Raw genomic sequence first — 17,885 nt, 5'->3', positions numbered from 1 at the left:
CAGTGGTGGTGGTGTGGGGGGGGGTCAGTGGCAGCAGTGATGGTGGTGTGGGGGGTCAGTGGCAGCAGTGGTGGTGGAGTGGGGGGTCAGTGGTAGCAGTGGTGGTGGAGTGGGGGGTCAGTGGTAGCAGTGGTGTTGGTGTGGGGGGTCAGTGGTAGCAGTGGTGTTGGTGTGGGGGGTCAGTGGTAGCAGTGGTGTTGGTGTGGGGGGTCAGTGCTAGCAGTGGTGGTGGTGTGGGGGGTCAGTGGTAGCAGTGGTGGTGTTGTGGGGGGTCAGTGGCAAAAGTGGTGGTGGTGTGGGGGGGGGGGGTCAGTGGCAGCAGTGGTGGTGGTGTGGGGGGGGTGGGTCAGTGGCAGCAGTGGTGGTGGTGTGGGGGGTCAGTGGCAACAGTGGTGGTGGTGTGGGGGGGGGGGTCAGTGGCAGCAGTGGTGGTGGTGTGGGGGGCGGCAGTGGCAGCGGTGGGGGGGAGGTCAGTGGCAGCAGTGGTGGTGGCGTGGGGGGGGGGCAGTGGCACCAGTGGTGGTGGTGTGGGAGGGGGTCAGTGGCACCAGTGGTGGTGGCGTGGGGGGGGCAGTGGCACCAGTGGTGGTGGTGTGGGGGGGGTCAGTGGCAGCAGTGGGGGGTGGTGTGGGGGAATCAGTGGCAGTGCTAGTAGAGGGATGGGATCAGTGTCACTGACAGTCACTCACTTGCAGATCACTCTGTTCCAGCTCCTTCACTTCACTGGGCCGGCCCGGGTCAGCTGATTTTCTGTTGCCCTGAGTTTCCCGAGTCCCGACATTGCATCTCTCTGCTTCAGGGAACTCAATGGGCGGGGCCGTGTAAATGTCAGTGCCCGTGAGTGCGGGCGGAGGAGATGGGCTGGAAGAGGCAGGGCGGAGACGAAGGGCGGAGCGGGGAGTGTGTGCCTGGGATTGCAGACAGTGCACTCAGCGGAGCGGGGCGGGACAGGACGGGGCGGGGAGTGTGTGCCTGCCTGGGACTCGGAAGTGCAGACAGTGCACTCAGCGGGACAGGGCGGGGAGTGTATGCAGATAGTGCAATGCCCATCTCCCGGGAGGCGGCGGGCCCCCCTACAGTGGTGGAACGCCAGGGCCCCGTCGCAACTGCGACTGCTGCGACCCTGGTAGTTCCGCCACTGCCTCACACGTTGGCTAATTACTTGTTTCGATTGTGCTATTTTATCCTAGATCACTGGATTTAATATCTTTAGAAAAGGCTATTCGTTGTGCTGTTTGAAGGATGCTGCCAGATTAATATATGTACAATCACCTAGCAAAAAATGTATGTTTACATATATACAGCATCTCACAATAGTGAGTACACCCCTCACATTTTTGTAAATATTTTATATATTTACTGCAGCAGTCAGCCCCAGCCAGGCAGAGTGACGTAGGTCTACGTCGCTCGCCTGGCACTGCTATTAGAGCCAATAGCGGGCGAGCGCTTGTTCAGGGAGGAGTGCGGGCGTGTGACCGGCGGACCCGATGTCCGCCGGTCACTCGCCGATCGTCGGTACAGCGGGAGAAAGGCAGAGCGGCTTATGTAAACAAGCCGCCTGTCATTCTCCCCTGTGTAAAAATGAAGATCAGACGGTTCTACTATGTAGAACCATTGATCTTTGTTTTTACACCAATAGCATTGTCCCACTACAGTTAGAATCATGCCCCTAGAACACACTTAACCCCTCCCTGTCCAATACAGTTAACCCCTACCCTGCCAGTGTCATTTTTGCAGTAACCGTGCATATATATAGCACTGATTACTGCAGTAATGTCACTGGTACCCCCAAAAGTGTCAAAAATGTCAGTCAAGGGTGCGATCTGTCCACCGCAATGTCGCAGTACCGCAAAAAAAATAGCAGATCGCCGCCATTACTCGTTAAAAAAAAAAAAAAACACCAAAAATTACAAAAATCTTTCCCTTTGTTAGTAAACGCAATAACTTTTGCGCAAACCAATCAAAATACGCTTTTTGCGATTTTTTTTTTTTACCAAACATATGTAGCATAAAACAATTTGGCCGAAAATGTTAAAAAATTTTGATTTTTACATTTTTTTGGGGGAATTTCATATAAAAAAAGTGAAAAATATTGTTATTTTTGCAAAAATTACGCTGTTTTTTTGTTTATAGCACATGATCAAAAAATCGCACAGGTGATCAAATACCACCAAAAGAAAGCTCTGTTTGTGGGGAAAAAAAGGAAGTGAAATTCGTTTGGGTACAGCGTCGCACGACCGCGCAATTGTCCGTTAAAGTCACGCAGTAAAAAAACGCAAAAAACCCCCTGGTCAGGAAGGGGGTAAAATCTTCCGGGGCTTAAGTGGTTAAATAGTGAGTCCTCTTCCAGTCCTCCATGATGACATCACAGAGCTGGTGGATGTTAGAGACCTTGCGCTCCTCCACATTTGAGGATGCCCCACAGCTGCTCAATAGGGTTTAGGTCTGTAGACATGCTTGGCCAGTCCATCACCTTTACCCTCAGCTTCTTTAGCAAGGCAGTGGGCATCTTGGAGGTGTGTTTGGGGTCGTTATCATGTTGGAATACTGCCTTACGGCCCAGTCTCCGAAGGGAGGGAATCGTGCTTTGCTTCTGTCACAGTTCATGTTGGAATTCATGGTCCTCTCAATGAATTGTAGCTCCCAAGTGCCAAGCAACACTCATACAGCCCCAGACCATGACACTCTTACAACTGTAGTCAAGACACACTTGTCTTTGTACTCCTTACCTGGTTGTAGCCACACACGCTTGACACCATCTGAACCAAATAGGTTTATCTTGGTCTCACCAGACCACAGGACACGGTTCCAGTATTCCATGTCCTTAGTCTGCTTGTCTTCAGCAAACTGTTTGCAGGCTTTCTTGTGCAACCTTTTTTAGAAGACGCTTCCATCTGGGAAGACAGCAATGCAGACCAATTTGATGCAGTGTGCGGTGTATGGTCTGAGCACTGACGGGCTGACCCCCCCACCCCTTCAACCTCTGCAGCAATGCTGGCAGCACTCATACGTGTATTTCCCAAAGACAACCTCTGGATATGACGCTGAGCAAGTGCACTCAACATCTTTGGTCAACCATGGTGAGGCCTGTTCTGATTGAAACCTGTTCTATTAAACCGCTGTATGGTCTTGGCCACCGTGCTGCAGCTCTGTTTCAGGATCTTGGCAATCTTCTTATAGCCTAGGCCATCTTTATGTAGAGCAACAATTCTTTTTTTCAGATCCTCAGAGAGTTCTTTGCCATGAGGTGTATAACAGATGCTGGACCAGCGCTATTAAACCCACAATGTGAGGGGAGAATTATAAAAACAAATGTAAACAATAGATATAAAAACAGATATAGAGAATCAAAAAATAATAATAAAAACACAATAATGATACATATTTCAGATGTATATAAATACCAACTCAATGGAGTAGAGTCTATGTAGAGATGGATGGTTGGGTGGCCACCGGCTCTATCAGGGTTAGGAGAGGACTCTGTGCATGGTAGACAAATAAAAAGAGAGAACAGAGCAGCACCACCTGAGTGTAGTATTAAAACAATCCTTTATTGACATAAAAGGTAATGCACTCACATGAGTGATAGGAAAGCAGGCTTTACAGCAAGTCATCCGATCCGCTGCAGGGGAGGCAGGGCCCAGGGCTGTCAACACGTCTCCTGCCTCCCCTGCAGCAGATCAGATGACTTGCTTTAAAGCCTGCTTTCCTATCACTCATGTGAGTGCATTACCTTTTATGTCAATAAAGGACTGTTTTAATACTACACTCAGGTGGCGCTGCTCTGTTCTCTCTTTATATTTGTTTGTTTGCCATGAGGAGTCCTATTGAACTTCCTGTGACCAGTGTGAGAAAGTAAGAGCGATAACACCAAATTTAACACACCTCCTCCCAATTCACACCTGAGACCTTGTAGCACTAATGAGTAACATCACAACGGGTAAGGAAAATAACTAATTGGGCCCAATTTGGACATTTTCACTTAGGGGTGTGCTCACTTCTGTTGCCAGCGGTTTAGACATTAATGGCTGCATGTTGCATTATTTTGAGGGGACAACAAATTGACACTGTTATACAAGCTGTACACTAACTACTTTACATTGTAGCAAAGTGTCATTTCTTCAGTGTTGTCACATGAAAAGATACAATAAAATATTTACAAAAATGTGAGGGATGTACTCACTTTTGTGATATAGTGTATACTTTTCTTGCAGCATGCAATAGCCACCTTCCATCAATCCATTGCTTAATGGTCACTAGAAGTTATACATTGCAACATCTTATGCCCTTGTTACATCTGTCAGCCCTCAGGTAATCCTTGCAATCTGAATATCCACTCAATTGTTATTTGAGGTGTGATTTATTCATTTTTTGTAGCTACATAGCTGCATTACTTTTTCTATAAATGAGTATAAGATTACTTTACTTCCATTTTCATACTCCCTTTAGCATCCACTCCTGGTGTAGTCACTCTCCCACGGGCTGGAGGGACTAGATTCACATGAGTTCTCCTTACTGCAATGCTATATTATCTTTGATGATTTGAACAGAGGAATTGCACAAGTGCAGAGATTTACACCTTATTGAAAGATATACTCTGTCTTTCTCCCCCCCCCCCTTTTTTTCTTTTCTTCCTCCCCCCTCCCTTCTCTTCTCTCTCTCTCCACTCTGGGGATAGCCATTATATAATGACATTATGTAACTGAGCATATATTTTCGCTTTGAGAGCTTATTGATCCTCTTATGCATAAGTAAGAAACAGAAGGTCCTGAAGAAGTGGTAACCCCACGAAATGCATCGACCTTACTTCTTGCCTGATTCAACTTAACCACCATGGTTCATATCCATTTGGTGGATGACAATCGAGGATAGTATTGTACAAATATATACAGGAAGCACATGTTTTTAATATAAATGTTTTTATTGGATAAAATAATAATTTGTATATTTTTTTAACATGAGTTATGGAATTTGTACTCACTAGCGTGGTATATAAAATCCTATTTTATATATAGCTGTACTATCTATTGATCTATGGATAAGACCCTCCACTAGAACATGTATCTACCAAACAACCTTCTCCACACACACATTTCACATTTTGTTACATTTTTTACAATTTGGTGCCAGTTTTCTTTTTATGATAATAAAAAATCTGGAGATATCCAAAAAACTTACCGCCAAATGAAAGCTCAATTTGCCCTGAGAAAAACAAGGTATAATTCACCTAGATATACTACAAGTAGTTGCTATGGTATGTACAGTTTTAAAAACAAATGTCATAGTTGCAAAATGGTGTTCAGGCCTTAGGATTTGTTTTACTTCCATCATGAAGGACTTAATAAATCTCATAAAATGTCCACATGATTACAATATATATAAAGACAAATTAATTGCCACACATAACAAGTTCATAAAAACAAAATTTGCAATATAAAGTGCTATAATAATTGGTATTATTGCAGACCTCAGACAGACATTTCACAGCAAATAATAAACATATGCACCACAAGTCCACAATTAACTAAAACACAATACTTTAGACAGAAAGGGGAAGAAGTACTGGTTATAAACAGAAAAAATCAAACCAATACGGCCCTCTTGATGAGTACTTTAACTATTTGCCAGCCTGTATTACTCCTTCAAAACAGGCATATTTCAGTTTTCAGTGCTGCGATGATTTGACTGATAATTACTCTGTCACCCAACGCTGTACCCAAATTAATTTTGTATTGAATTATATAGAAATATATGAATTTTAATCTTTTGGTGTTATTTAATAACTTCTGGGGTTTTTATTGTTTTACTATAAAAAGGAAAAAAGAACAAAAAAAACAAACAATTTCCCTTACTTTTTGTTAAAATATAAATGCCAGATATTGGATTGGATTCTATTGATCACCAATGTCTTTTGCTTTGATATGAAATCAAGAACTTCTAAAAAAATGAATTGAAAGGTTGGAATAAAATGACAGGAGTAAGTAATCAGTAGGCACTGGTAAAGTCTACCTTTCTAAAGGCAACTAGATTATATGTCAGGCAAATCAGTAAGTGTAAATGGAGAAAAAAAACAATATGATTCACTAAAGAGTTTAGTAGGATAATAAAGGAGAAAAAAAATCAGCGTGTAAAAAAGTATATAAAAATAGGAAAAAGGAGGCCAAACACATTATCAGTGCTGCCAAAGCAGAGAGAGAGAATGAAATGGCTAAATCTAGTAAGAAAGAAGACAAGACTGTTTTTAGGGAAAATCAGCAATTAAAAGAAAAAATACAATTTGTTTACTAAAATGAAAACTGGGCATGGAGACCTGGATGTAGCAATCAATTTAAACAATTACTTCTGTTCATTCTTCGGCCCCTTTCACACTGACAGAGTCGGCCACCAGCAGATCTGCCTGAAGGATGCCTTGTCCTTTCAGCCAATCGGGAAACAGGTCTCAAGACCCGCTTCCTGATTGGCTGAGAGGAGAATCAGTGTGGCAATAGCGAATATTCTTTAGCTATTGTCACACAACTGATTGGGCACTGTGCCCCGAGCCCACCCTTTTTTGAAGCCTATTAGAGCCTCTGGCTCTAATCACGTGCTTCAAAAAAAAAAACCCCATTGGAATCCATGCATTCGGCGCCCTACATATAGATTAGGGGGCCTGATGCATGGATGGGGGGGCAGCGCCCCTGCGCCCCTAATAGATGGGGAGCCACTGACTGAATCGGATGTTGGCGGGGGTCAACGGACACATGTCCGTTGACATCCACAGCTCCATAGAGAGCAATGGATGGTCTGATCGGTCTGTCAATGTGAAAGGAGCCTTCTAAGAAATAAATTGTTCTAACAATAACAAGCTGGGGGATCATTTTTGCTCTAGCAACAACAGTTTATTTTTAGGATTTCTGGAGACAGAGGTAGCAGAGGAACTGGGTTGGTTAAAGCTTAATAAAGCAATGGGTCCTGATGGTATTCATCCCAGAGTTCTAAGAGAACTTTGAGATAAAGTTGTTGGATCATTAACATTTTTTTTAATCAATCTCTTCTAACAGAAGGAGTTCCCCATGACTGATGGACAACTAATATTTTACCTATTCACAAGAAGGGTAGCAAGGAAGAAACTGGTAAAAAACAGGCCAGTGAGTTTAATATGTTGTAGTTAGGTTAAATTATCACTCCTGAAACAAGAGATCATTGATCACTTAAAAACACACAACTTGCTGGACCCCTTACAAAGGGCAGATCATGTTAGACTAATCTGATTTCATTTTTTGACTATATAACTAATGTTCATAGTACATAATGGATACAATAAAAAGTAGACAAATCTGCACTTAAAAATACTATAAAAGTTCCAAATGAAGCTGCCAGCAGAGTCCCATATTGACAATCAGAAAAAATTGTATAAGAGATTTGCATGTGTCACTGGTATAAATCAATCTTTTTCTGCAATAGGGTGCAATCCAAACTGCTTACCAGACGGAAAGGGGTAAAAGGCCTGTCAGTAGACAATATTCGATGTATGTTTTTCTTAATATCAGCCGGATCCACTCAGTGAGAGAGGCATGATGCATGGAATCGCATATGAAAAACAAAAACGAATCTCATGGTGCAGTATATTAGGCAAATTGGAAATTAACCCAGAAAAGTGCACCACCAAAAAACCTGTAATACCAGGAGCACTCAACACCTCAGAATGTCCTAACAGGCTGCTTACTAGACACAATAATTTTGCAGACAATACAGGTGGGCATGAAATTCGTCCAACTTTGTGATTAAACTCTCATCCCGAGCAACACCATAGGTCAGATGAGAAAGCCAGAAGACTCAGCGTAATAACCAGAAAGAAAATTGGCACATAGTGTAGTAATTTAAACAAATAATGCAATACAGAGAAACCACCACCCAGAGGTTGAATGAATAAAAGCACTCCACACCTCAGTGTGTCCAATCAAACTGCTTACCAGACACACTAATTTTGGAGCAGACAATCCTGGTGGTAATAGTCAGCAGAAATCCTCTTCTATCAGGGTGATTACACTCTCCTCCCAGACCATATCACAAGTCCAGTGGTATTGATAGACGATTCAGCACAAACCCCAAAAAGAAAATTGGCTCATAGTGCAGTATTTAGGATAATAGCAAGGTTTATTAAAGTAACTTACATTTAAAATCAGTGCTGTGCACAGTCAAATTTCGCGGTATTCATCAGCATTGGCGAGTCCCAGGAACTGCAGTGCCAGCAATTAGAGGGCCTCCTGGGATATTGCAATATTTTAAACTGTATTAGCTTGTCACTTGTGGCCATTAGTTGAGAAAGGGGATAGTCCCAAACATCTTCCCAGTCTTCTCCATCTAGTTCTGCAACTTCTGCCTGCCACTTCGAATGCAAGGAGTCAAGACCCACATGAATTGAGGGCAACCGCGACCTATAAATCAACAATTTTTTTTTTTTTTTTTAGGAAGGAGTCACATAGGAGAGACTCCAAATTGTCAGTTGTAGATGAATGGGGTTCGCCCCAAATTGGGAACAAAAGGCATGGCAGAGTTGCAGAAATCGGAAGAAATTAGAGTTCAGAAGCTCATATTGTACTTTTAAATGGTCAATAGTAACCAGTGATCCCCTGTCCTGTCACATATGTATTCTAAATATTTAATAGCTTTCGAAGGCCCAAATTAAGGGATCAGAGATAGTCTCAAATTCTGGCAATTTAGGGTTACACCATAACGGTGTGTAGGAAGACCAAAAGGCAGGGGTTGAGGAGCATTTTAGGCATGGTTAAATGGCAAGCGCTAACGACCATTTTCATCGACGAGGTAAGAGGCAGGAACGCCACCCGCTCCCCTTGGTATAACAAATTGTGGAGCATTTCAAATGAGTCTCTATATGTCGCCTCTAAGACGACCGAGGAATTGGTATCATCTGAAATCAGCCAATTGTGGTCATGAGTAAGGAGATCAGCTAGAAAATATGTATGAAGGTCAGGACACGCCAAACCACCTTGAGTTCATGGTCTAAGAAGAACTTGTTTACTGAACCTGGGTGGATGGGACTGCCATAGGAAAGAACTGATAAGGGAATGGAGTTGGTTGAAAAAATCCTTAGCTATCCACATAGGTGAGTGTCAGAGTACAAGAGTACAGAAAGTACTTTCATTTTAATTAAAATATTTCGACCAATAGTGGTTAAAGAAAGATTCCTCCAGGCTCTCAACCTCTGCCTAATGACCTGCACCATCGGGTATAAATTAAGCTGACAATAGTCTTGTACATGAGTAGAAATGGTAATACCCAGGTCAATAGACTAGCCAAGTCCACCACTCTCCGCTTTCTGGGTCTATGGGAAAAATTTGGGATATTTCTGAATTAGTGCAGAGACCTCAGAGATTGGCAAAGGAGATAGAATACTAGAGCAGCCAAATGACACAGAGTCATTGAGAAAATACATAAAATCTTCTGCATATAATGCCAGTTTTTTCGTAATCGAACCAACCTTTATACCAATTACAGCCTCAGCAATAGGCAGTGCATACAGGGCAGGGGATAGCTGGCACCCCTGCCATCGTGCCACGCCGGATGGGAAAAAGTGATGTGTCTAAAAGAGGCACAATATCTGGTGTCTTTGCCTTGTCTTGGAATCAGGACCACAGGGGTGTTTTCTTTGTACCGCTCCCCAGGAAGGCCATCTGGTCCTAGGGCCTTGTTTTTCGGGAAAGAATAAATAGCTGTTTCAATTTCCAAGGGTGACAAAGGGGCCTCCAGACAGATTCAATAGACAGTGTATGAAGGGAAATAGACAAAATCTGTGCGTAAAGAGTGCTATAAAATTGTACCAGTTCCCTCAGAATATCCGAGGGTAAGGCAATTACAACCTCCAAGGCTGAGTATATTTTAAGGACCACCATTTGGTAGCAAGGTTCTGCAACTGAGTTGGCAAGGAGTTTCGAATTTTGGTTTCCAGATTCAATGAGTTATCTTGCCAAGGTCCTGGCGTTTGACTGGGCAATATTGGTGAAATGTATTCTCAAATCTCGCCTAGTTTGTTCTAAGCAAGAATAATTTTCTGGGGTTGCCATAGCTGCAAAGGCAGCTGCAGCTTCCACTTCTTGTTCCGCGAACTGGGTGGTTCGAGAAGCATATTCTTTTCGCTCTTCTTTAAATGCAGAGATAAAATTCTCCCCCGTGATGGCCTTATAAGCCTCCTGGACTGTCGCCAAGGAGCTAGATTCCATGTTTAGGATCCAGAAATCTGACATATTCTTGCCCACCAGTTCCTTGACCTCAGGGTTCTGAATCCACCCAGTGGAGAGCCTCCATCAGCCAGGGTCCCACCGATCCCCAACCTTCAAAACAAGTTTGAGGGGAGAGTGAGCTGACAGTCCCCCTGGCAGGTATGACACATATTCCACAGAAAGAGGAGGTCCCAAATACTAAATCAATATATGAACCAAATCTATGAGGCACAGAGAGATAGGAATAACGTTTATCTTATGGATATTTTCTGTGTCAAATCTCTGCAAGCTGGAAAGCATCTACCCAACCTACTAAATCCTGAGAGGCATCCCTATTAGGATTGGATGGTCTAAAACATTATCAAGTATGAAATTAAAATCTCTTTCTATCCCTGCCTTTGCAGGTAGAAGGCTAGTCTTTCCTGAATGGGATAAGGGATGGTAATATCAAAGGGAGGTGAAAGATATACATTTACAAATGCCCATACAATTGCATTGAACTCCAATAGTAAAATAATATATCGGCCCCTAGAGTCAGTCATCACCTTCACAGCTGTATATGGGAGAAATTTATGGAAATTAAATGGCAACCCCCCTAGCATAGGCAGAGTAAGTGGCATGAAAATCCTGTTTGACCCAGGCCCTGCGGAGGGCTAGGATTTTATTACCCATAAGATGAGTTTCCTGTAAAAATAAATTGTGGGGTTTATGGGTCTGTAGATACTTGAACATTAGGGAACATTTCATTTTGTCATTAAGACCCCTGTTTTTCAATTAAATCAATCGAAGGGCCATAATCAGAGGTTGTGAAGCAAATTACAGGAAAGATCAGGAAAGCCCAAGGGCCCTCCAGATAATAAAGGGGGTTGCCATTCCTCCAGCCTGAAGATTCTAGAGCCCCTCCAAAATAAAAAAAAACTGCCTGACCAGAAAGCACGGAAGTTGAGCAAAAGAAAGCAACCTAAACTCCCTAGCGTCTAACAACCAACATTAAATAGCTTTCACAGTGAGTCCCAAAACATAGTGCTAACTGTGTCCACTAGATGGCGAAGTCCCTCTCCAAATCCAAGCTCCCAGTGAACAAACTCATGTGAAGTGAAGGGTTGGAAGCTGCATATCAACCTGAAAGTGGAGCTCCCAAATACATTTATATGTGAGGTTAAAGAGCAGAAACCAATAAAGGGAAATACTGGTGGCAAACTTCAGGTCAATTAAAAGGGGCAGTAGAAAAGGTACATATATCCGGTGCAAACAGGAGCTTTATAGTAGAACCCAAAATCTTCTTGAGGGGCACCCCAATAGTGGAAGCAACCCACAACAGGGGAAATCTTTATAGTGGAGACATATAGGGGCTCTCACAATGCAAGTATGTGGGAAACTGAGGAGTGTCACAACTTACCAATCCGGATCATGTGATCAGAACAAGTAACAGGAACATAGGACCAAGATGAATTGGAATGCTCTGTTCCTTCCAATAATTATTGTTGTGTGGCCAACCAGTCACCCTCAGCCTCTGGACTCTCAAAGAACTAAACAGAACCCCCGTGAGGAATGTGTACAGCATACTGTAGGGGATTTTCTGTCACAAATTTTCTGCCAGATTTCAGTGAAGGATTTGCGCTTCTATTGTACCTTAGCAGAGAAATCCGGACACAGAGGAACCGTGGTGTTATCATACAGTAAGCGGACTAATAAAGGTTGTGTTGGCACACCTGGCGTTTTCTTTCCCCTGGGTACTCTGTGCACACTTTCTACCACATAGATAGGCGACACCTCATTCAAAGGCAGAAGCTCCTTAAAAAATGTCCACAAATTCTGCCAGCTTTGACCCCTCTGCTCCTTTCCGGAAAGCCAAAGACCTGAACATTACTGTTTTGTAGCCTATTCTCTGCCTCATCCGCCTTAGGAATTAGGTTCTGAACCGTATGTAACCTTCGCATCGCTGGAAGGTGGAATTGAGTATACCAGGAAGTTTAGATCCACTTTAAGTATTTTGGAATCATGCAATCTATTAAAAAATATAATGTCCAGCTCTAATTTTCCTGACTTAATTAAGGGCTATTATAATTATGCTGAATGTTTTAGGCCTAATTTAAATTATTACATAGATTAACATTCTTGTCAAATGGAAAACGCAAAACTGCTGCAAGGTAACATTGTTCATGGAATAGCGCTATTTGCATGAAAATATAGATTGCAGGAAACAATAACAGCAAAGATTTCCAGCTAAGGTCCTTACAGTACTAGTGAAAAGTAAGGGGATTTTCAGGATAGAACTAGGGGATGCTAACTTGTTTTTAGGTTCCTGCTTTGGGACATTTATCCTTAAAAATGTATGGGGGTTTGTATATATTTTTATTTTTTAGGGTTAAAATAAATTATAGTTTATGAATATGATGTGGTCTTTAGTGTAAGTGGCACTTTAGGCTCTTTTTCACATGTTCTCAAAACAAAGTTCAATAGCTCAAACTGAGAAAAGCAGTATAGTAACATAATTTCAACCCCTGAATCATGACTGAAGGTAAAACAAACCTTAATGCCCAGACCCAATTTTGCAACTTGGACATGTGTTAGGAAAACTGTACATATGATCGCAACTACTTTGTGCATCCAGGTGGAGTATATCTTGTTTTTTTTAGGACAAATTGAGCTTTCATTTGGTGGTAAATGGTAAACGGATATCTTCTTTTTTATTCTTTTCAAAGAAAAACTGACCCAAAATAGTAAAAAAAATATATACTTCTTGCTATTACTATAACTTAACACCAAAGAACAACACTAAATTAACTCTCCTGCTCCTGATGATTGCAGCGATACCACATATGTGTATGTTGTTTGTACCAATAATATGGCCCAGAAACAATAGTGCGCATTTTGCTTTTTATCCTACCTAAAGCACACTGACACTAACTGACCCTTACCTTGACCCTAACACTAACCCAGACACTTGCCTAGATCAAACCTTGATCTAGCTATACTTTTCTTAATTTAAAAAAAAAAAAATGTACACAAAGGGGCCTCTAGGGCTGAAACCATCTGCTGAAGCCTGCCTTTTAAAACATTTCAACATATTACTTTGATCCCCAACAAGTTAAGTCATTTTGAGACAAGTACCTTTCATCTCTAGTGCTACTTTTAGGTCTTGACAACGGCCCTCTAATCCTCCAAACATATTTGCCTGGCTTGTTGGATTTTTAAACTAACCTGGACTCTTTACTAGCAGTTTACAGTTTGGAACTTCTTAGCCACAGGCTAATACTGTGCTGTCTCTTTTAATAACTCAGAGCTCTGGGAATCCTTTGTTATGTATTAAAGTGGTTCTAAACCTCAGTCATGAAATCTACCTATTTCTCTCCAAAGCTCTGAGTGCCGTTTCCCTCTGGTGCTTCACTCCTCTGTTATCATGAGTCACTTCTAGAAAGTTCTCCAACACCAGAGATAAAATGATGACAGGGGACAGCACACAGCTTGTCTGTTCACAATACAGCTCTGTATCCTTCCTTTGTTTCTGAGCCATGGGTAAAGGGCAGTGTGTCCCTTTCCTCCAATCAGCTCTCACACACTGTAAGGCTTCATGCACACTACAAACCTAAAAACTGCTTTAGAAATGCTGGACAAAAAAGGCTAATGTTTTAGCCTTTTTTGCTGGCACTTAGCAGTGTTTAGCTTAGAGTGTAAGCTATGTTTAGTAGCTTCTGTTAAGGAGCTGGTTGTTAAGGAGCAGGCAAGGGAAGTCGGTTGCCGCATCCTTAACAGTGGATGAATAATCAGCTGTCATTAAAAAAATGTGAAAAAAACAGACCCTTATTAAAGCATGCAGTCTGGCAGGAAAGGGGAGGGACGAGGGGGTGTTTCGGTGCTGGGGGGGGGTCAGCCCCCCCCCCCCAAAGCACCTTGTCCCCATGTTGATGGGGAAAAGGGCCTCTTCCCCACAACCCTGGCAGACAGTTGTGGGGGTTTGCATGTGGGAGGCTTATTGGAATCTGGAAGCCCCCTTTAACAAGGGGGCCCCCAGATCCCTGCCCCCCATGTGACTGAATATGGGGCAGGTACCCCTACTCATTCACCAGAAAAGTGTAAAAAGTAAAGAAAAACGCAACAAAAGTTTTTGACAAGTCCTTTAAAAAAAAAAAAAATAAATAATGTCCCCCTTGTTAAAGGGGGCTTTCAGATTCCGATAAGCCACCGGCCTGCAAACCCTCACAACCACCTCCCAAGGTTGTGGGGAAAAGGCCCTTGTCCCCATCAACATAGGGACACTGTGTTTAAGGGGGGAGCCCCCCTGCCCTTAAGCACCCCCCTATATTGAGGACATGTGGCCTGGTATGGTTCAGGAGGGAGGGGCGCTCTCTCGCTTCCCCTCCTTTCCTGGCCTGCCAGGCTGCATGCTCAGATAAGTGTCTTGTATAGATTTTGGGGGGGACCCCATGCGGGAAAAAAAAATTGCCATGGGGATTCCCTTCAAAATCCATACCAGACCCCAGGGTCTGGTAGAGATTTGGGAGTGATCCCATTCAGTTTTTTATTTAATTTTGGCTTAGGGTACCCCTTTAAATCCATAAGGGGGGGGCCCCCATGTCATTTTTTTCAAATTTTTTTTATTGCTGGCAATGATTTTTTTTACATTTAGCTGTCAGTGGCTGAAAAAAAAAAACTCTTTAGGAGTTTAGGAGATTTTAGTAGAATTTAGGAGCTGTCAGTGTTTTTTTCTTCTGCTCCAGAATGTGCTGACAGAGGGTTTTTTCTTCTACTAAACTCTCCTGCCAAAAAAAGCTGATAAAAGCCCATGTTTGCATGAACACATAAGATAACATGCAGGGGAGTTTAGAGGCAGGAAAAATGACTAACTACTGTAAAAACACCCAGTGTGCATGAGGCCCTAAAGACCTCTAACTGCAGCTCCTCTGTGCTCCTGACAGATGAAGAAGGATTTTATCTAAATGTAGCACTTTTGGAAGGATGTAAAAAAAGAGAAGACTGCAGATAAACAAGTAAAACTTATGTAGGGACAGGAGCTGGTGTAGTAATGAGGGTTTCGGGTTCCTAAAGAACTGGGCCGACTTCTCAGTTGGCCACCGGCTCTTTGGTAGGGACGGATTGCACCTAAATGGGGAGGGTGCAGCCGTACTGGGTGAGAGGATGGCCACAAAGTTAGAGGGGCTTTTAAACTAGGTGACGGGGGGAGGGTACAGTTGTAGAATTAGACAGTGGAAAGCAAGATTCAGAGGGCACAAATGGGGGCATTAGCGGTAGGGTGTTCGGAGCTCCTAAACCCAGGGTGGGTATGGGGAAAAATCAAGAGAGCAGCCTAAAAACATCAAATGAGGATATATGTAACCAGTCAAAATTAAGAGGTTTGTTTACCAATGCCAGAAGCCTGGCCAACAAGATGGGAGAGCTGGAGCTACTGATGTTTGAGGAGGACTTAGATTTTGTGGGAATAACAGAGACTTGGTTTGACAGGTCTCATGACTGGATGGCGACCATTCAGGGGTATTCCCTTTATCGCAGAGATAGAGAAGGTAAAAAAGGGGGAGGGGTATGTCTGTATATTAAGAACAGTATACAGGTAAATATGAGGGATGATATTAATAATGGAGCTATGGACGAGGCAGAATCCCTATGGGTAGAGCTTCAAAGGGAAGGCACGGTGGGGAAGGTAATATTGGGCGTATGCTATAGGCCCCCCCAACCAGAGGGAGGAGGGGGAGGCGGACCTCATTTTACAGATAGGATTGGCAGCAAGGATGGGAAATGTCATTATAATGGGGGACTTTAATTATCCTGATATAGACTGAGCAGAAGGAACCGCACACTCAGCCAAGGCTAGGCAGTTCCTAAATGTTTTGCAGGACAATTTCATGGGTCAGATGGTGAATGCACCGACAAGAAACAATGCGGTACTTGACCTACTGATTACCAACAATACAGACCTGCTCACGGATATAGAAATACGGGACAACTTAGGAAACAGTGACCATAGGTTAATAAGTTTCAGTATTAATTACAGTAATAGGAAACACAAGGGTAATATAAGGACACTGAATTTCAAAAGAGCCAATTTCCCTAAACTGCGCTCGCTGCTAGAAAATATCAAATGGGATAGAACCCTGGGAACAAAGAACATGGAGGAAAAATGGAAGTGCTTCAAGAGCATACTTAACAAGGGGATTGGCCAGTGCATTCCAAAGGGAAATAAATTTAAAAGAGCAAAACTAAACCCTGGGTGGCTAAACTCCAACATAAAAATGCATATTAGTGCTAAAGAAAAGGCCTTCAAAAAATACAAGGCTGAGGGGTCATTGGCAGCATTTAAGCATTACAAAGAGTGTAATAAGAAATGTAAAGATGAAATCAGGGCGGCTAAAATAGAACAGGAGAGACATATAGCGGAGGAGAGTAAAAAGAACCCCAAGAAATTCTTTAAGTATATAAACAATAAGAAAGCGAGGCCAGAACACATTGGCCCCATAAAAGATGACAAAGGAAATATGGCCACTGAGGACAGAGAAAGTGTTAAATAATTTCTTCTCTTCAGTCTTCACAAAAGAATCGGGGGGCTACACGAACCTAGCTTGTAAGGCCGAACTAAACAACACACCTCAGGAAGTGCCGCCATGGCTAACAGAAGATAGACTTAAAACTAAACTAGAGAAACTTAACATAAATAAATCCCCGGGACCAGATGGCTTGCACCCGAGGGTTCTTAAAGAGCTCAGCCAGGTGATTGCCAGACCATTATTCTTGATCTTTAAGGATAGTTTACAGACGGGTATGGTGCCAGCTGATTGGAAAAAAGCCAAAGTGGTACCAATATTTAAAAAGGGGCCGAGATGTATCCTGGGTAACTATAGGCCGGTCAGCCTAACATCTGTAGTCTGCAAGATTTTGGAGGGGATGTTAAGGGATCACATACAAGACTTTAGTAATGAAAACTGTATTATTAGTAGTAATCAGCATGGATTCATGAAAAATCGTTCTTGCCAAACCAATCTATTAACCTTCTATGATGAAGTGAGCTGCCACCTAGATAAAGGTAAGCCTGTGGATGTGGTGTATCTGGACTTTGCAAAGGCCTTTGACACCGTTCCCCACAAATGCTTACTGTACAAACTAAGGAAGGTAGGTATGGACCATAAGGTGAGTACCTGGATAGAGAACTGGCTCCAGGGGAGAGTCCAGAGGGTGATGATTAATGGGGAGTACTCGGATTGGGCGGGTGTGGAAAGTGGGGTCCCCCAGGGTTCTGTCCTGGGACCAATCCTGTTTAATTTATTCATAAATCATCTAGAGGAGGGCATATCTAGTACAATCTCAGTATTTGCAGATGATACTAAACTAGGCTTGCCAATATCTTCTATGCAGGATGTGGAAACCTTGCAAGCGGACCTGAACAAAATAACGGGGTGGGCAACTACATGGCAGATGAGGTTTAATGTTGAAAAATGTAAAGTAATGCACTTGGGGGCCAGAAACCAGAAAGCAAGCTACTCACTGGGGGGGGGGGGGGACCTCTGGGTGAGTCTAGGATGGAAAAGGACCTGGGGGTACTGGTAGACAACAGGCTTGGCAGTGGCATGCAATGCCAAGCCGCTGCAAGCAAAGCCAACAGAATACTGGGATGTATAAAAAAGGGGATTCACTCCAGAAATAAAGAGATTATTC

Source organism: Pelophylax lessonae (genome assembly GCF_965119305.1).
Source record: "Pelophylax lessonae genome assembly, chromosome: 12".
Taxonomy (NCBI): Eukaryota; Metazoa; Chordata; class Amphibia; order Anura; family Ranidae; genus Pelophylax; species Pelophylax lessonae.
This window is presented reverse-complemented; position numbering follows the sequence as displayed.